Source organism: Dendrobium catenatum, unplaced genomic scaffold (genome assembly GCF_001605985.2).
Source record: "Dendrobium catenatum unplaced genomic scaffold, ASM160598v2 fragScaff_scaffold_822, whole genome shotgun sequence".
Lineage (NCBI taxonomy): Eukaryota > Viridiplantae > Streptophyta > Magnoliopsida > Asparagales > Orchidaceae > Dendrobium > Dendrobium catenatum.
Window position 1 is genome coordinate 238,051 of NW_021319284.1, and position 21,368 is coordinate 259,418.

At 36.9% G+C, this 21,368-nt stretch overlaps 1 protein-coding gene across 3 annotated transcripts in view; it reads left to right on the forward strand.

The window, feature by feature from the left end:
- Positions 1-12,272, forward strand: part of LOC110100118 (54S ribosomal protein L19, mitochondrial) — a 28,507-nt gene extending 16,235 nt beyond the window's left edge. Inside the window, exon 2 of one of the 3 annotated variants that reach the window (XM_020827534.2) lies at positions 11,983-12,272. The gene's annotated coding sequence lies outside the window, so the exon portion shown is untranslated. Of the gene's footprint in view, positions 1-7,259; positions 8,570-8,592; positions 8,918-11,982 lie in introns of those variants that run through there. The other 2 variants (XM_028696713.1, XM_028696714.1) reach the window with 2 other exon arrangements.
- The last annotated feature ends 9,096 nt before the right edge of the window (positions 12,273-21,368 follow it).

Genomic DNA, 21,368 nt, shown 5'->3' on the forward strand with positions numbered 1-21,368 from the left:
TCTCTCTGAATTCTGTAGTGGGTTCACCCCGAGTCACACTATGAAAGTAAGAGGAGAGATAGCTGACCGCGAGGTGGTTATGTTGATTGACAGTGGGGCAACCCACAATTTCATTTCCAACCAGATCGTTGAGTTGTTGGGGATGGAGTTAATGGATATCGGAGGCTATGGCGTGATGATGGGCACGGGAAAGGTGGAGATGGGTAGAGGAGTTTGTCAAGGAGTAATTTTGAAGATTCAAGGGGTCCATGTAAAGGAAGACTTCCTTCCCTTGGAATTGGGGAGTATGGATGCCATCCGTGGGATGAAATGACTGCAAGCCTTGGGGGAGACCAAGATCGATTGGGGGACATTGAGGATGGAGCTAGTAATGGAGGGAAGGAAAAGGGTGATCCAAGGTGACGTTGGGCTGACCAAGGCTGGGGTGTCACTTAAATCCCTAATCCGAACCATCCAAGAGGAAGGGGGAGGATACTTGGCGGAGTTACACCATTTGGAAGGGATCAGAATTGAGGAAGAAGGCACTATTCCTTCCTCAGTACAGCCTCTCGTACAACAGTTCAGGGAGGTTTTCCAACCTCCGCAGGGTTTACCACCTCAGAGGGAGCTAGAGCATGCCATCACTTTGAAGGAAGGGGAGACACTGATCAGTGTCCGCCCTTACCGTTATCCATAGATCCAAAAGGACGAGATTGAGAAGTTGATCCGGGAGATGCTGGAGGCAGGGATCATCAGGCTAAGTGTTAACCCTTTCTCTAGTCTAGTCTTCCTGGTCAAGAAGAAGGATGGGAGTTGGAGATTCTGTGTGGATTACAGGGCTCTGAATAAGGGCACTGTACCAGACAAGTTCCCAATTCCGGTGATTGATGAGTGACTTGATGAGCTGCATGGGGCCGTGTTGTTCTCTAAGTTGGATTTAAAATTGGGTTACCACCAGATCAGGATGATGGAAACTGATGTGCCAAAAACAACATTCAGAACACACGAAGGGCATTATGAGTTTCTGGTGATGCCTTTTGGGTTGACTAATGCCCCGGCTACTTTCCAATCCCTGATGAACAGAATATTTAAGCAGTACCTCAGGAAGTTCGTCCTGGTCTTCTTTGATGACATCCTGGTGTACAACAAAACTGTAGGGGAATATTTGGAACACTTGAGGATGGTTCTAGAAGTCCTACAGGAGCACCAATTAAAGGCTAATTTGAAGAAGTGCAGCTTTGCCCAGACCAGTGTGGAATACTTGGGACATGTGGTGTCCCAAGGAGTGGCAGCAGATCTGAGTAAAATTGAGGCAATGCAGAAGTGGCCAAAGCCTAGGAACATAAAGGAGCTTAGGGGATTCCTAGGGTTGACAGGGTATTACCGGCGATTCGTGAAAGGGTACAGCTCCATTGCCTGGCCGTTGACCGAGCAGTTGAAGAAGGACAACTTCATATGGGGAGAGGCAGCAACTCAGGCTTTTGAGAAATTGAACAGGCCATGACGACAGTACCAGTTTTAGCTCTACCGGATTTCAGTCAGACCTTTGTGGTAGAGACGGACGCATCAGGATATGGACTTGGGGCAGTACTAATGCAGAACCACAGACATGTAGCATACTTCAGTCAAGTGCTGTCAACCAGGGCAAGACTGAAGTCAGTGTATGAGAGGGAGCTGATGGCCATTTTCTTGGCGATTTAGAAGTGGCGACCCTATCTTTTGGGACGACATTTCATCGTCCGGACTGATCAGAGAAGCCTGAAGTACTTGTTGGCGCAAAGAATGGTCACTGAGGAGCATCAGCGATGGTTTTCCAAGTTATTAGGCTATGACTTTGAGATCCAGGATAGGCCGGGCTTGGAAAATAAAGCAGCTGATGCTTTTTCTAGATGTGTGGGGGAGCTTCAAGAGTTAGTTGTATCTGTGCCACTGATGGTAGATTGGGGAACCATCAAAGAGGAGAGCATGATGAATGAAGAGCTAAAGAAAATCAGAGAGGATCTGAGGAAAGACAAGAGCAGCCATCCAGGTTATTACATTGAAGGGGAGAGGTTGTTGTATCAAGGAAGGTTTGTAGTGCCAAGAACCTCAATACATATTCCTCAGCTGTTACAAGAGTTCCATGGTAGTGCAGTGGGAGGTCATTCAGGGATACATAAGACATATAGAAGGCTGACATCTGAGCTTTACTGGAAGGGGATGCATAAAGATGTAGAGGAAATGGTGGCAATATGTGAAGTGTGCCAAAGGAACAAATACATAGCTATGGCTCCAGGGGGACTGCTACAACCCTTGGCACTTCCCAACAGAGTATGGGAGGAAGTGTCCATAGACTTCATCGACGGCTTACCACGATCAGAGGGATACATTGTTATCCTGGTGGTGGTAGACAAACTCAGTAATTATGCACATTGTATCCTATTGCGACACCCCTACACTGCTGTGTCAGTGGCAGTAGCATTTATCAGGGAAGTGGTTAGACTACATGGGATCCCTGAATCGATAGTGTCAGATCGATACAAGGTGTTTCTCAGCCAATTTTGGAGGGAATTGTTCCGGCTGCAGGGGACTATCCTCAAGAGAAGCACCGCCTACCATCCACAGACAGATGGGCAGACAGAGGTAGTAAATCGAAGTCTGGAGACTTATTTGAGGTGTTTCGCTTCGGAAACACCACGGATGTGGGCGAAGTGGTTGCCTTGGGCGGAGTATTGGTATAATACCTTGCATCATTCTGCCTCTCAGATAACGCCCTTCAAGGTGCTGTATGGAAGGGACCCCCCACACCTAGTGCACTACGGAAAAGGAAATACACAGGTCTCTTCAGTTGAGCAGTATCTGGAAGAAAGGGACAAGGTGCTCGAAGATTTGAAGAAACATCTGCTGAGGGCCCAACAACTCATGAAAAAACAGGCAGACTCACATAGAAGAGACATGCAGTTTGAAGTTGGAGAGAAAGTCTTTCTCAAATTACGACCCTACAGGCAGCAGACAGTGGCAAGGAGGAATGAGAAATTGGCACCAAGGTACTTCGGCCCCTATGAAGTGTTGGATAAGATCGGAGCTGTGGCATACCGATTAAAGTTGCCCCCATCAGCTACCATACATCCAGTTTTTCATGTATCACAATCACTACGGGAAAACACGCGATTACCATCGGAATTTCCGGCGGATTTTTTTGCGCCGGCATTGACGGCGCAGGTTCCGGCGGAATGATGCGACGTAAAGTTTACGGTGTTATTTCCGGCGGAACTGACGCCGGAAATTTACCGGCGTCCATTGCGCCGGAAATAACGCCGGTGAAACTGACGCCGGAAATTACCGGCGCAACAATTGCGTCGTAAACCAAGCGTGGAATTTCGATGACGCAACTCCGGCGCCTTATCCGCCGTTGATTACCGTCGCATGATACGACGGTAATTACCGGCGCATAAGGCGCCGGAATTCTCCCATTTTTCACGTCGGCAAACAAAACGTTTAATGCGCCGGTAGTGCGTCGGAAACTGCGCCGGAACTATTTCCGGCGCAACATATGCGTCGGAAAAAAATTATCGACGCACCCGAAACCGGTGGAGAGCTTTGCGCCGGAACATGCGCCGGAAACTAACGGTTCCGTCGGATATTACATTAGTTCCGGCGGATTCTGTCCGCCGGTAATAACAGGTTTTCCTGTAGTGAGTTGAGGAGAGTTATTGGGGAGCATGCAGCTAGTACGGAGTTACCTGTGACACTGACTGAGGATTTGGAAGTAATATTAGAGCCTATGGAGATTACAGGCGTAAGATCAGATAAGGATGGCAACAAAGAAATGCTGATTAGGTGGAGAGGCCTTCCCGATTTCGATGCTACTTGGGAGCCAGTGGAAAGAATGAAAGAGTAATTCCCTTCCTTTCACCTTGAGGACAAGGTGAGTTTTTGGGAGGGGAGTATTGATAAGCCGCCGGCCCAGGAGGGGCCGGCTGGACCGGTCCAGGTCTATTCATGCCGGAACAGACCAAGCAAGGGGGCGGGACTCATGGGTGGGCCAAACTTGTATTGATTGCTATTAGGAGCGAAAATGTGAATGTGAGAGGCTGTTTTAGGAAGATGATTATTGTCCTTTATGATTAATTTGTTTAATTTGGAGATTGGGGAGGGGGGGGGGAATTGGGGATCATCTTGAATTTGAATGAGAATTTGAGATCTAGGGTTTCTTGTGCTTTGGGCTCTTGGCGATTGCAGGAGATTGAAGAGTTGTTCTTCCTCTCGGATTGAAGAACAAGTGTATCTTTGCTATTTTACTTCATCGTCTAGTGAAATCCAAGTTTCTTCTTGAGTTTTCTCTCAGATTTCCTTGTGGTTTTGCTGTTTTCCTGCTGTGAACAGCAGATTTTCTGCTGTTTGCTCTTCGTTTGGTGTAAGGACTGCTTGAGAACTCAAGTTTACCCTTAGGGATACTTGCAAAAACCAAGTATTTCCTATCAGATAACAGATGTATATTGATATTTTGATCAATAAATTTTATTTTTCGCTGATATTTTATTATTGGAAAAAATTAGATTGTATTGGTTGTTAATTAAAAGATAAAAAAATTTATTCTTTTAAATTAGATTTTTGGGAGTCACAAACTTGGTATCAGAACATGATTTTTGAAAGAATTTAATTGTCACAAGAACTGTAGAAATTAATTCTGTTAGGTAAGATTGAGTAGATTAAGAGACATTATTGTGCATAATTAATTGATTGCATGCCTGAATTTTTAAGATAAAATTGTGTAAGTGAACAATTGAAATAGATCTGCTAGAGCAAAATATACCAAATGAACAATACAGTGCAACTCCAGTACCATCAGACAGTGTTATGCAGTTGGCTAGTATTATAGCACAAGTAATGAGAGTTACATAGAGTAAACAAACTGGGAACAAAGAAGAAGAGGGGGGTGAACATTTACATACATTTCATAAACTAAAGCCCTCACTGCTCAAGGAAGCTATAGGACTCCATATTGCAGAAGATTGACTACTGAGGATAGAGAAGATATTCGACAGTATGCAATGCTTGCTATTTTTCTATTTGAAGGTGAAACAGAGAGATGGTGGGTCAGACAACAATAAGATAAATTTTAGGGTAAAGTCGATGCAGAGATTACTTGGGACAAGTTTATTGCCATGTTCATGATTTGGTTTATCTCTATCAGCCTGACAATAGATGCAAGAAGCATTTATCGGATTGGAATAGGGATGCAAGAAAGTGATGCAGTATGAAGCTGAGCTTACTGCATTGGCTATGTATGCTCTTTATTTGATACCCACAGCTGAAAAAAAGTGTTATAGATTTTTGCAAGGATTGAACAAGGAATTAAGACATCCATTAGTGCCTCTACAGATTCAAGAGTTTTCTGAGTTGTTAGAAAGGGACAAATTGAGAGAAGATTGATTTGATAGTACCGACATCCAGGTATGATGCAGGCTCCATGTATAATGTGAGCAGGAGGGTTATAGATGAATCAAGCAAAGATAGAGGAAGTGTTAGTGATAAGATAAACAAATATATTGATTCAAGAGCATTTGTATTGAGAACATCTACTAGTAAGATGTTTGTTTTGAATGATTGTTTGATATGACATTTCATTTCATACTGAATGGTGTGTGATTGACTGAACTGCATAACTGTATGATAATAAGCAATTGCTAGTTTAACGTGGTTCCTTTGACTAGATTTTGATTTGATTTGAATTTTGGTGTATGCATTTATTTTAGAACAAATTTATTTTGTATTGGTTTTATACCAGAATTCTTAGTGGAAATGTCGCAGTTGACATTTTTTTAAAGTGGGTAGATTATAACAACCCTAAAAATTTAGAAAATATTAAAAAAATGAATTTTTGTTTGAGCTAGAGCACAATAGTGTTGTCTATGGGTGCTACGGCGTTGTGCATGTGAGTACAGCGGCACAAAAAAATCGCCACCGCGGTGTTAAAGGCTCTATATTATAGTAATTTTGGATTTAACATGTATCGCAGTGGCGCTGGCTCATGGCGCCGTGATACTGAGTGTTGAAATAAGTATTATGTATATATTTTTTCTCTATTCAGCTCCCTCTTGCACCTCATGTCGTGGCTTGCCATGGAAGGAAATAAGAGAAGGGGAAGGAAGGAGAGAGGAAAGAGAAAGCAAGATTTTTGGCCGTCGGTTCGCTTTGCTGCTTATATGAAAATTATTCAGATCACTGTAGATGTCTTATTTCCTATTTCTATTTTCAAATATTTTAATTTCGACAATTTGATTCCTCCCAAAATGATTCTAATTGTATATTCTTTGAATTTAGTGAAATTTTATCGCGTAGCATTTTATATGTTATAGTATTGATTATTCTGAATATTTTGACGGGTTGATTTCATAATTTCACTAATTAAAAGTATTACTTTTTATGCGATTTAATAAGAATAGTGATTTTAACATTTTAATCCGTTTCTATTATTATTGTAAGCGAAATGAATGAATAATTGGTATGTGATTGGGTGATAGCTAGTCGTTATTGCTTATATAATATTTAATAGTATGTGTGTGAAAATAAGTTGTTTGGAGATTGACTGCCCTGTACAATGATGGAAATTTTGACTGGTCAGGCTTTTAGCTTTACATATGTTGTAGTCATACTTGTTAACGGCTAATGGTGCACCATGGCGCAAAGGTCCTATTTGAGCCATGGCGCATAGCGCAAGGCGCGGCGCGCGCCATTTTGAACATGGCGCAAATTATAAAAGAATTATAAAATAATAAACATGAATATGAAATATCATTAAATTGAAAGACAAACTATCATAATAACAAGCAAACAATGACAATACAAATAAATAACAATCCAACATAATTTCAAATCCAATAAGTAGTTAATCTTTATACAACTAAAATATATTTAAGTAAAAGTAAATAACATTAAGAAGATAATAATATGCAATCTAACATTTATCTTAATACTTTTAATATTTTTAAAAATTAGAAAATATATTATCTTTAAAAAATATATAAAAAATATTTATAATTAGATTAAAACAAATGGCGCGTGCTATTTTGAGCTCTGCGCCATGCGCCATGGCACGCTGTGGCGCAAATAGCGCGCGCCATTTTGAACGTTTGCGCCTCGCCATACACATGGCGCCGTAGGTGCGCCGCGCCGCGCCGTGTGCCATGGCGCGTGCTATTTTGCACCATTGACATCTATGTTGTAGTACTTATTATTTTGGACATTTTGATTGGTCAGGCTTTTTAGCTCATTATCTATTGTTTAAATGATTTCAGGTGAGGGAAGAGGATCGGAAGTGTGAGAATGATCAGTTACAGGATTCCTTTGGTTTTACTATTGTTTTATTTCTTTTGGTCTTTTAGATATTCTTTTGTAGTTATGAGCAAGCAGATGGTGTATTGAATCGGTATGACTCATGGCTATTGTACATGATTTTTGGACAATGATTACATATGTATATTGATGATTTGATCAATAGATTTTGCTCCCGCTAATATTTTATTATAAAAAAAAAATAGATAACTTTGATTGTTAATTAAAAGATAAAATAAATATTTTTTTTTAATTAAATTCTGTGGCGTTACAAAGACGACAATACTTTTGATTGCCAATTATCATTGTTGTGTAATGGGCTTTGAACATGGATGTCAAGACGATGTCAATTGTTGATCTTGAGATGACTTTGTGTCGATGTTAAGATGATATTGGACAAAAATGAGATGTCAAGATAGCATGGGGGTGTGATTGTGGGTGTAAAAATTATTGGCATAGAGCTTCAATGTTAACACAAGATCTGACTTTGATGTTGAGATGATTTTAAAACACCGATGTTGTAATGCATTGGACGTCTATATCAAAATGACATCGAGCGTTGTTTTAAAACCCTAGTCGCAACCTACCAGAGAGAAATGAAAATGAACGAAGAAAAAAAAAAGAATGTTCAAGGAATGGGGTATTAAGTGCTGACAATTTATTTTAGGCTTTGAAGAGGAAATAAGAAATTTAATTTTTACTAAAAAAAGTGAGATTCAATAAATTATATTTATTTTTTTTTTCATAAATATTTTAGAAATAGGTGTCGGACACACGTGTCCAATTTATTTTTAATATTTTTTTAAAACGATACATCTTCGACGTGTTGGACATGTGTCATGTACGATACGTGTCGGATACAACATTCCTCTTTGAGAAGTGTTGGTGCTTCATAGGTGAGGACTCTACCCAACACTAGGTTCCTCTTGGGGACCACTAGCTGGCAAACCCTATTGGAGACTTTGAAATTTCATTAGGTAAAGATCCTATCTACACACCTATCTTGTTAGGGCTTAATGTGATCTTATGGGAATTTTTGGTGTGTCCAACACTAGATGCTCTTCATGCTCCCCTTCAAGGATTTTGCTTGCTATTTAACATAATAGGTAGTGGTGTTTGGTACTAAGTTTTTTGTTAAAGCCCAAAATGAGTTCGCATACTGTTTAAAGGAGAAAACCTAGGCATGTAGCCAGTAAAGGTTTACTGAGCATGAATGCATGGAACTTGTTATGCTAAACTATAAAAAAGATTCTGACCTACTGAAACTAAGGTGGTTATTCTTCCTTACTTCCTCAGGAATATGCTTACTGGCATAAGCACTTGTGAAGGTGATCCAATGAGATGAGATGTTCAATCTCTTCTTTGACTGATCATCATCATCATTAGAAGTATCCTAATTATTTGGGTTTACTTTATGAATTCTTTTCCTTGTTCACTTGTGTTGAGTGTTACTACTGGAATTAACTCTATTTTACACAAATATTACTGAACAACTTTTTTATCCTGTATCCGTGGTCTAATTCCCTAGAACTAATACTCAATTTTTGTCTACTGATGCAATTTGTTTAAATTAATTCACATAGCATTCTTGAATTACAATGCTAATGCTAACTAATATTATCAGATTGCAAATGCTAAATTTACTGAACACAGTAGTGTCAGTAGCGTGCATATACCGTATGTTACGGAGGGTGAGCTTCATGAACGAATCCAAGCCGTCATTTATAGCTTCTTCTACTGCAAGGGTCAACTAGTTTCATCGAGAAACTGAGTGATTTATATGGGCTTAGTTTAATTATTATTTTTTGATCGAGTTTAGTTGAGAATTTATGGTTATTGGTTAAGTGTGGCATGCATAAATTCATCATAGCTCAATTAGAATTTGTAGAGGCACTTAAACATTCTTTAAATATTTTAAAAATTACCTATTTCATATTTCATAACTATTTTTATAAATTTTGGCCAGACGTCCTAGGATTAAAGAATCTACTTTTGTGGGTCTTTATCGCAACTAGTAACCAGCTAGGCTAGAAGAACCTGTCATCGACCAAATTGAGCAATCTGAAAGCTAGCAAGTGGCAGTGACATCCATCCGGCCACAAATAAGTTCTTCATAACAGAAATTTTTGAACACGCGACAAATCTCTGGGAGAAAAATAGAGAAAGGCCATAAAGCAAGGGCTGAAATATCTGAGTTTGAAGTATAGTAACGAAAAAAAGGCAAAAAACGAAGAAAAGGCATGGAAAGAGTGGAGAGGTGCTGATATACAGGGAGAGATAAATTTAAGTGCAAAAAAGGATGAGAGAGAGAGAGAGAGAGAGAGAGAGAGAGAGAGAGAGGAGTGTTTTGGAAGAAAGGGAGTTGCAAAATAGAGGTGGAGGGATAGGCTTCACACATTATTCTATGGAGTATTAAAATAACTTTTTTATTAGATTTAAATGAGAAATTGATTTTTAATAGAATAGTAGAGAAAAATGATTCATGTAGCCGACCACATGTGGTGGGATAAATGATTCTTGTTGTTGTATTGTATTTTATGTGGTGTCTTAAGAATGTTAGTGTCCTACATGTGTCCACCTTAGAACTTTTTTAGAATTGTTCTTACTTCATAGGTTCCTTCTTATTTTTGCTTAAAAATACTCGGGAATGTTCTAAATTGCTCTTCCTTGATGCATATTTATGGCTTTAGTATAATTGATGTCATACATGCAAGGAGTTTACGAGAGATTAACAAGAGAATTTATTAAAAGTTAACCAATATAAAATTATGCGTCAAATCAAAGTAAGATTTTATAAATTCGCAGTCTTCCACTTGCTTAGGCAAAGAAGTACATGAAAATTAATCAAAACGCTCTTAATCAAATACAAAGGCAATCATAATGTAATAGCTTATTAAATAAATTCACAATTTAATAATGAGAGGTTCACCTTGAAGGGTTTCTCACTCAACTACTCTAGGGTTTAGCGGATGAAGATGCTCCACGCTAGACTTGAGATTGCCACTAAGAAAAGGGAGCCGAGGAATTTTGTTGTTGGGAAGGTAGCCGGCGGTGGAGGAGGCGTGGGATGCCCGATAAGAGTCCACGGTACTCTGGGTTGTTAAAGCTCGATTGTCTCGGCGAGGCAATAGATGATGCGGTTGACGTAGCTTTCCACCGAATCGTCGTACTCACAATCGGGTTCGTAGAAAGGAGTTTGGAAGATGTCTATCTCTCCTTGGGCGTTGTAAACAAAGCCGTGGTCGATCTCAGGATCGGCCATACACTATTGGAGAGGAAGGAGGATGTTGTCTTCTTCTTTGGCTTCCAAACATACGGAGGGTTGGGCCTTCAAGAGGGAAGAGGCACGTGGGAGAGGCGGCTTGGGCAAGGAAAGGTAGAGGTAATGTGAGTTGGGTGAGAGGTGGAGAAATATTTTAGAAAAAAAAGAAAATCTGATTTTAATTTCAGATTTTGAATTAGAGGGAGGGAAAATTAATGCGAATTCAAAATTCCTAAATTAGGGCTAGGGGGCTGGCGGTTTTAGGAGAGGATTAGGGGAGCATTATTTGAAATTTGAGTTGGATTGGAGAGAGAAAACATGAGGAAGGGGGGGCCGGCCATGTGAGAGGGGAGAGGGGGAGTTTTGTATTTAATATGTGGGCCCCAAGGAAATTAATGTGATTGAAATCAAATCTGATTTGATTTAAATTGAAATAATTTCCTAATGGGGTTTTAACTCTCTAGGAAGGGGTTTGAAATTCAAAATAGATTGATTGCCAATAAGGATTCTTTCCTAAATAGCATGGAATTTTAGGAAAGTAATTATGGCAAAATTTGAAATTCGAAATTCAAATTAGGTGGACTAGGGATTATGGGCCGGCGGGTTGAGCATGTAGAGGGGAGAGGGGAGGGCTGGCTGGCGGCTGGACTGGTGGCCGGCTGCTTGGGCGGCGGGTAGGGTAGGTGTTTAAGCTTAGGTAAGAGAAAAAGAAAGGGGTGAGAATGGTGAGGCCGGCAGGTGGATGGGTTAGGAGAGGGGTTTTGAAATAGAGAAAAAAAAAAAAAAGAAAAGAGATTGTAGAACCGCGAACCTTGGAATCCACCAAAGATTGACGGGTATTGCTTTCACCCACCTAGGGTCTCTCCTCTCAAGAACTCACTTAGAGATCAAGCAAAGAAAATTGAAATTTCATTCATAATTCATCATCCAATACAATAGAGGAGGCCACAATATATAGGCCTGAGGAAATAAAAGTACAATGACTCATATGCCCCTGGGGCTACAACTCAAGCAGACTCAAAAGAAAGGGTACAACCAGAAAAAAATTAATACATAAAAGCATTAAAATAAAGACTAAGCATCAGAAATAAAGACTATGGATCGTAGCCATCGATCTACGACTCCTGCGCTGATATACTCATCAATAACGTTTGTCGATGTCCTCATTATTAATCTTGCCTTATGTTTAAGTTCTCTTCCTGTACCTTTTATTTTGGTAGACTTGGTGAAGGTCTTATTTTAGCAAATTTGAGATTTAAGTTTCTTTTCATCCTATACTTTGTGCGACAAACTTAGTGAAAAAATTTGACCTAAATTGTCTCTGTGGACTTGTCAAGAGTTGAATATATGTTTTGCCCTATGCTTTTTGCTTTGATGAGCTTGGTGAAGAATTTTGTTTGAAATATCTTGTTTGACTTGTCAAGATTTGGGGAGTCCAAACTTGTTCCTCTTCCCAGACTAGCCACTGTTAGAGGTATTACCATCAAACCTCTTTGTACTTGCAGTCCATCACAGCTGAGTTGCTATTAAATTGTTCTTTATCAGATGATCTTGCTCTACCAACTTAAAGAAATCAGAGATGAAATGAGACTAGTGGCTACCTCAAATATCTTGGAGCTCTCTCAAAAACCTGTAACACTTATACTCGGGTGTGTTAACCAACTGTGGAGCATATCTGGCTAAAACAATAAAATCTGCCTCGTACTGTATGACATATTTGGCTCCCCTGAACCAACCTAAAAATGTCTCCTGCATCTATTGACATACATAAGGGGTACAAATCATGCTCAAAATATATCAATGAATTCCTCCTACCTGATCAAAGAGTTCAGTCTCCCCTTAAATTTTTCCTCCCATTGGCCCATCTACAGCGCTCTACCTCTTCATCTAACAAAAAAATTGTCGAAGGAATCTTCCTCTCAGGAAGACACTGCATACCATCAAATGTCTTCTCCAATATTCTCAATCAATCCTCTGTTATGGGCTTAACAGCTGCTTGAAACCTCAGAGCCTTCAACCTCAAAAACATCTATAAATTTCGGTCTAAATCATCACATCAAGCAATAAGAACCATACTCTATGCCTCACCTATTAGTTGGACTATCAAACTAACAAACTATGAAACAATATCAGAACTGACTATTGGAGCAATATTGTACTGGTGTTGCCTAACTAATTGTGACGCCCCAAGATCTAACTTGGAAAGAATTTCAATCAATTCATCAAAACCAATTACCAGAGCTATCTATAACATCAATCAGACAGTCTAACAAAAATCTATAAGATTTAAAACATCAATGTACAGGTCGATTAAATCAAAGAAACGAGCTCTCACACTAATAATGGCCATTTATTATATCAGGATCTTGTGGATCCATAATCACACAAAACACTCAACTGAATATATATGCACATAAAAACAAACAAGAATGAATGCCCAGGCAGACTCAAAGCTATCTCACTTTGCTTACAGATCTAATCTTATAGTTCTGTTTAACATTCAATTTTCAAAACTACTACTATGACACAAAAAAGAGAAGACTATCACAATCCAACTCGATAAGACCCACAAATGGGTCAAGTCCTATTGTGTTGGCTTTCAATAGACTTACTTTAAGATATAAGTTTTGGAAATTATTTAGAATTTTTTATCCAATTTAAACTTTAAAACAAACAACACTCAAACCATATAGTTACTAATAACTCCTAATATACATAAAATTACCCATCCATAAAATTTCATGCATTTATCATCAAAATATAAATGCACAATAATTATATTACAGTACATGGTTACAGCCCGAAACACATAACAAAACAGACTAAATAATTAGGCATGACTATATAAAAATTTAGAAAATAAATGCTTATATAGATTCAGATCGGATCTTGAAAACTACTTGTCAACATAGTCTTTCCTTTACAAAGACCCTAAAAATATAATGCAAAACAACTCTGAGCTAACACATCTCAACATACCATATTATCAATCTAAATTTCCAATTAAATCCTTTATTATGCATTTAATGAAAATATTTTTAAGCAATATAATTAATTAATGTGTTAGGTGGAATAGTAGTTGCAATTATCATAAATTCAAATAATAATGATGGGAAATAAATAAATATGTACTTCATATCAGACAGAATTCTTGAATCTTGTCTCTTATGCATCACATTAGACAATTCAGATAATTCTAACCCTTTTGCCTCCCATTGGATAGAATTCAGAGAATTTTGACCCTTATGGCTCCTAATAAACATTGTGTGCACATAACAACAAAATATGTATTTAGCATCAAATCTATAAATTTTCTCCACCTACACTAGATCTCATCAGAATCACATATTTCAATCAAATAAGCATATACTTCATTGCATTATAGTAAAAAATTGTAAATAGACATTTCAAAAATTAACAGAATGCTTTAATAGTAGACAATAGAATGCACTACTGAGCCTAAATATATTATTTCAGAATATAAGCAAATTATCAGAGATTGTTCGGAGTATTGTTTTAAAGCTTTAATTATACATCAACATTATATTGGAAAATTAGAATAAATTTTTATTTTGCAAAAAATCACACATTTTTAAAAATTTTTTGTGAAAATTTTGCAGAAAAAACCTACATGCTTAAAACTATCATATATATAACATACAAAATAATTATGCTATGAAAATTTTCAAGATAACAAGTTATCCTCATTTTTCGTTAACAGAATTATAGATTGAATAAAAAAAAAATTAGGAATTTCATTATTTTTTAAAATTGAGAAAGACAATGAAATCTTCTTCGAGCCGACAATTTTCAAAACTAGGCCGACAACTAAAAATGACCTATAGCGGCTCGAAACGGACTTTCTCTCACTAGAATTTCTTTTCTCTCTCTATCTCTAGCCGGCACCTTTGAGGGAAATGAAATGAATCAAATAGTGGAAAATAATATTTTTAATCTAAAACTCAGCTTAGCGCCAGAGCACAAACCATACTGTCGCAACATGAATTAATTTTCAAAATTCTAGAGATCTTAGTGTCGTCCTGACGCTAACCCCATCATTATGGTGCTTAGAGAGAAAAATTCATTTTTCTAGAACATGCAAACAGATCCCCAGGACATGCTTTAGAATATTTGCAGATTCTCACATGCACACAAAAAAAATGCTCAAACAAATGCAAAAGAGTTCTAAATGCAAAAAAAATTAAATGGACTAAAATCAAGTCGGGTTAGAACAGGTGAAATCGTATATTGATAATGGAGATGTCACATATAATCCATAAGCCTCATAGCTCGTAGGCTTTTTTTATACCGAGACCGCATTGCCTCTATTGGATTGCACTGCCCATCGGGCTCACACTTCACCTATCTGCCTCTCACCTAACATTACATTTTCTCAGGCTTATTTAATCATCTTTTTTTTTTTTCTCGTTTCTTCTTACAACAACCTATTATGTGTTGTATGTATAAATATGTACTTGCATGTAGGTTAGTATGATCATAATGTGTATCACTATAAAATTAGGTATAATTGTATAGATTCCATGTCACAATTCAAAGAATAATAGAATTTCATATGAGATTAAAACATAACAAAATCTATGTACATCATAATATCAGGCTTAGGCTAATTAAAACATGTGCAAAATAGATATTACACAAAACTAATTAAAATGCACGTATACAAATTATTCAAAATCAAATAGCCTACTATATTAATAAAATTGTATATCTTACCTTATTGCTGTGCAGACTCATCAAGTCAGACACCTTGTATTCGTTTATGTGTGTAATACACTTACACCAACCCAACTGTCTTAAATTTACAATTTCATCATCTAAATAATAAATTCCCAACATACATTCCAATTCCCTCTCCTCTTATACAAATGAAACCCTTAAATTTTCCCACCCTATATACTACAAAAGTCCTAATTAACAATCAAATAAATTTAAATTAACACTTTACACCAAAACAATTATATACACAAAATACATGTCCATGCATAAAATATCACATTCTTACATTTCCCTTCTCCATATACTTTTCCTTCTTCCTTACCTGAAATTTCTCTACAGCCTTTCTCAGCCAGCCGAATTTCCCCTTCTCCAGCCGTTTGATCAGCTTCCCTACTCACACGAAATTCGGCTCTGGAATGCACGAGCAAGACTCCCAGCCAAGGAATATGAGATGCTTTTTAAGAGCTGAAATGAGGAATTAAATGTTTAATTTATTCCCACTCATCCTAATGATCTAATCACAGTCCTTCATAGTGCATGCGGTGACTGCATGACTTGCTTAGTGTTTTCAACTACCGAATCTCAATAAAATGTCTAACAGGTGGAGTGGACATGTGGATATTGAATATGTCTAATGTGTCCGCGGAACTTTAAACTAAGCGCATCAAAAGCGCAACTAAAGTGCTGGTAAAGCGTAGATAAAGCGCAACTAAAGTGCAGGTAAAGCACATGTAAAGCGTAGATAAAACGCAAGTAAAGTGCACAAAAAAAATCGCAACTAAAGTGCACTCAACGTGTCAAATTTTTAGTGGATGTCAGGACGTATCTCTACGTCTGGTGTCCGGGGCTAATAATTTTCCGTAACATGGGGTGTGCAAGTAGGGCGACCGGTTGGAGTATTGTGCAGATTGGTGTGAGGTGGACTTGGATAGGGGTTGGGTGGCCTGGCTGGTATGCAAATTAGGGCTAGGGGGCATGTGAGAAGGCTAAGGTGGCTGCAAGCGGGGTGATAGGCGGTGACAGGAAAATCAGCTAGCCGCTGGAGGTTAATGAGTGCCACTGTAGGTGTGGGGACACTGGACAGTAGAGAGAAAGTGCTCTCAGGATTTGAATATATATATTCATCGTGTATCTCTATTGTAGTAAGTTTTTATATTTATACATGAATGTCTCTATGTTATGGTTGAGATTATCATGGACTTAAGTTTGTTTTCAAGCTTAATTGATATATAAATGTTTGTATCTATGGTTCATTTTGATATGACTTATGAGGGATGAATTTTTTGAAATGCAAATTTCTTTTTTATGGAAATTTCAACTGGTCATTTTCTTGCTTTGGCATGTGGCGTAATAAGTCTTATTTGCCATCTTCTCTTCTATGATCTTTATTATGTGCTAGAAACACTTCATGCTTTGGGTTGTGAGTTTTTCCCCATCATATGTATATATTATTTTTATTATTTCGAACTTCTCTGCTCTCAAATCTCAATCAACAATGGAAATAGGCATAAGGATTCATAATCCAATGTTTTGAAAATTGGATTGGATCCGCCAATTCAATTGGTTCAGCCATGAACGGGCCAAGTTATCAGTCTTTATTATTTCGAACTTCTCTGCTCTCAAATCTCAATCAACAATGGAAATAGGCATAAGGATTCATAATCCAATGTTTTGAAAATTGGATTGGATCCGCCAATTCAATTGGTTCACATCCGCCAATTCAATTGGTTCAGCCATGAACGGGCCAAGTTATCAGTCTAGTCAACTTTGAAAATTGATTTTGCATCAAACCAACTCAAACTAGTTTGAATCGATGGTTCGACTGGAAAACCGTCAAACTGGTCCTTATTTTATAGAACTAGTCGGTTCTATAAAATATTTAATTTTATGTTAACTAAATTTTAAATAATATATTTCAGTTAATTAATTTTTTTAAAAAAAATAAATATTGTTATTAAATATTAAGATGAATTCGATAATGATATATGCATGCCATCTCATATAATATTCTTTATTGTAAGATGTCTACTTTATCGTTTATGCTATATATAGAGAGAAAATCATAAATTCTTCTATGATGTGGGACTAAAAAAATTACATGAATACTATATGAGTTAGAATATGAATTTAGGCTAGATTGGGCTATGAATATGTGCTAGTTGGACTATAAATTTGAGTTGGTTGGGTTACAAATTTTTTTAATATGTATTGTAAATTTATATATTATAAATTTTTTTATAATGTGTATTTTGTATATGATTGTACATATCAGTATGAAGGCGGATTTTCATGTCGTGTCAAATATTGACACCCCTAATTATAATATACACATTTGTTATTTTTTTGAATTGTGCAAATAGATGTTATGTCAGGTATGTTTTGGACATTGTCGCGTCTTAAGCTCTCAATGAAAAACTGAAAGTTTGTGTTAGATAGTTGATAAAGACGTAAAATATGTCGAACAATAATGATATAAATACTTTAATATATTATATTAATACTAAGGCATTTCCAAGAAGCTACTTATTGTATTATCTGAATACAACAAAAAGTATGTCTGAGTTGGTACAATGACACTCGTGTGCAGTGTTAAATAAGCAACTGTGTCACACCTCAGGACCTAATGGAAGAATTAAATCCTAATTCTACTTATGTATTCACCAATAATATACCAGAGCCACTACTAACATCCAAAAATAATTGCATAATATATAAATTTTTCATTTATCTAGAAATTTCCAATATTCAAAAAACAATCATCCGAAACATAATCTTTTCCGTACACATAAGAGTTTCTCATATCAAAAAAAAAAAAAAAACTCCCTTGACATAATTACCCTTTCATGAGCTTGTCTAGGGGTATGAGTGAGCCGAGACGACTCGAGCTCGACTCATTAACGAGCTAACGAGTCAAACTTATTGAGCCATGAGTTCGAGCTCAAACCTATACTCAAGCTTGAGTTCAGGCTTGCTCGACTAAAAATCTTGTTGAGCCGCTTAATTAACTTAAAAAATATTTAAAAATTAATTTAAATTTGCATTATGTAATATATTTAATATTTTAAATTAATTCTATATTAAAATTAAAAACTCTAAATTTTTTTAAAAATTTTAAATTAAAACTAAGAAATAGAGTTTAACAATCAAGTCGAACTCGAGCCCATTAATTTTTGAAACGAATTGAGCTTAGTAAATGACCTCCAGTTGAGCTCGAGCTCAATAAGATCTAAATAAGCTCAGCTCGATTGATCAGATACCCCTAAACTAGTCTTTATCAACTCTACAATTTAAAACCCTTAAACATTTATGCATGAGTAATATTCAGCTATCAATTATGACTTTACGCAGAATGAGTTAAACATGCATTTATAAACATTAAAATGCATACATATTCAGAATTTTAATTAGAACTGAGACAGAATCATTTAATAGTAACCGAGCCAACATCATTTAACCTAACAATTAATGTGAGATTTTTAATTATTTATTTATAGTTGTTTATGTGTTTATATCTCCACTTTTACTTATGCCTCCCTTTTTATCTCCCACATTTGTACTTTATAGATGGACCAGAAAAAGAATTACCCTCTCACATTCGATACAAATAGATGAGGCAAGAATGCTCAAACTGAAAGTTCAATAATTGATTGTGAAACCTATTGAATGTTAAAACGACACACGAAAAGAAGGAACTTCTATTAGGTCCGCTGTAAGGATGTAGAGGAACGTCCGGTCGGAGGCAAAATCTTGCCAAAAAACTCGGTATTTGCTCGGTATTGCTAGGTATTATTTGATAATAACGAGGAATACTGCTCTGTGAAGAACAATACCGAGTTATATCGAGCTATACCGAGTTGTACCGAGTTTTTTTAGTAAAAACTCGGTACAACTTTTGTGTAACTCGGTTTTGCTCGGTATAGCTCGGTATAACTCGGTATTGGGTCTTCACGTGATGGTATTCTTCGTTATTGTTTGGTATTGCTCGGTATTTCTCTTTTTTTGGCGCAATTTGGCCTCCGACCGGACGTTCCTCTACATCCGGTCGGAGGACGTAATAATTGTTCCAAAAGAAGAGGTGAATTGGTGATTTATTTTTTTTTTTTTAAATCTTTTTGATTAAAAACCAAACTAAGATTTTAATGCGGAAGCTTTTTAATAAATGTAATCACAACTCACAATAACAACCCTAAAAAATACTAATTTTTTTTGTTTTTTATTTTGTAGAAAAACATATAACACTTTTTTTGTTCTTTTTATTTTTCTAATTTTTTTTCTTTTTAAATTTAAAATAAATATCAATATCAATTAATCACAATGATTTTTGTATCACGATGCTGTTCAATCTCAACCCATATTACAAATAAATAAATATACCAGAGAGTAAATGCAAAAAAAAAAATGAACGCAAACAAATTTTTATAGTAATTTGATCAACTTGACCTATGACCACTCCTCGAAGTTCTTCTCTTTGGATATTGCTCTAATCAATAGTGACTCGCCTTGAGCCCACAGTTAGGCAAAGAAGATCGTACAGTCTCTTCTCTCTCAAAGAATTTCTCCTTTCACTTCCTCGGTCCAATAGAGTTGTAAAAATCCCTTTCACCTCCTCAATGCGGTGGAGTAGCCAAAATCTCTTTCACCTCGTCGATGCAGTGGCGTAGTTGAAATCCGTTTCACCTCCTCGATGCAGCGGAGTAGACAAAATCCCTTTCCCTTGCTTGGTGCGATGGAGTAGCCGAGACCTTTAACACCAAAGACTTCTTTATAGAGCATCCCTCAAGACATACACCGACACACACGGAGGAACTTAGGTGCAAGTTGGCAAGAACAACCATGTGAAAACTCATCTCACACTCCCTTAAATCCCGCAAGGTTATTCTCCCTCTCACTCAACCCCACCCTTTCTCTCCTTTACTCAACGCTATCTCTTTAAACACTCTCACAGAAGGAATAGACCTCCAACTACCAAAAGACTCATCCAAAGTTATAACAAGAGTTTATATAGAGGGCATAAGAAAATCCTAATTTTCAATTCTGACATTTCTTTTCTTATAGTACGATAGAATTATCATATAATACAATTAATTAATCTTTTGTTATACAGCCCATGATTGTCAAGTATGATTAGTTCAATCGAAATGTAATAAAAAAGCTGAGTTTTAGGTTGAACATGTCATTAAGATGATTATTGGCATGTTTAAAGGTTTTGGGAAAGGTCCTAAGTTCAAAGTCCACCATTTGCAAAGTCTAGGGCATAGACTATAAATATTTGAAGGTTTTAAAGCCTTTGGATTTCAATTGAGTTTTTGGGGTTAGAGTTCTTGGATTGACCTAAAATTATAGGGTTGACACTAGAGACATGACTAGTCAATATGCAACTGAAAAATTATGAATCCAAGGCCAATTTATTTGGTTTTGTAGTGATTGAAAAATCAGCCAAAAACGGTTTTAGGACATGGACTTTTGATCACAAGTTTTGGTTTAAAATTTTGGTTTTGAATGTGATTTTGGGTTTGGTTGGTTGAATTTGATTTACCCACATCAATGACAATCATTTAGATCATTATCAGTAATTGGGTGGAAAATATCAAGTGGTGGTTAACATGTGACTAATATTTGATGAGATTTGGATTTGATTTGAATTTGATTTTTTTTTTTAATTTGAATTGAGTTTGAATTTAGATTTGGTTTTGGTCTTAGAGTTGGTTTTGATTGAAGAACTTTATATAAAGATGAGATCAAAAACTGGTAGTTGCTATCAGACCTTTGTAGCAAGACTGTAATTATCGAACCTTTCACCAACCAATCGCCACCCTCAGAACACCACTTCTTACCAACTACGGTCCTCAGAACACCATTGTCCTAGACAACTAAAAAATGTAATAAAAAGGAAATTTTCAAAAGTAGAGATTTAAATTTATGTTTTATACATATTTTTATATATTTGGAAGACTTTTAATATTTAAAAATGATTTCATGTGCTATAGAAAGAGTCCACTTGAGCACCACCGCCCCTAAACCCTAGCCACCCAGCCATAGCCATAGGACCACTGCCTGGCCATCGTTAGACCTC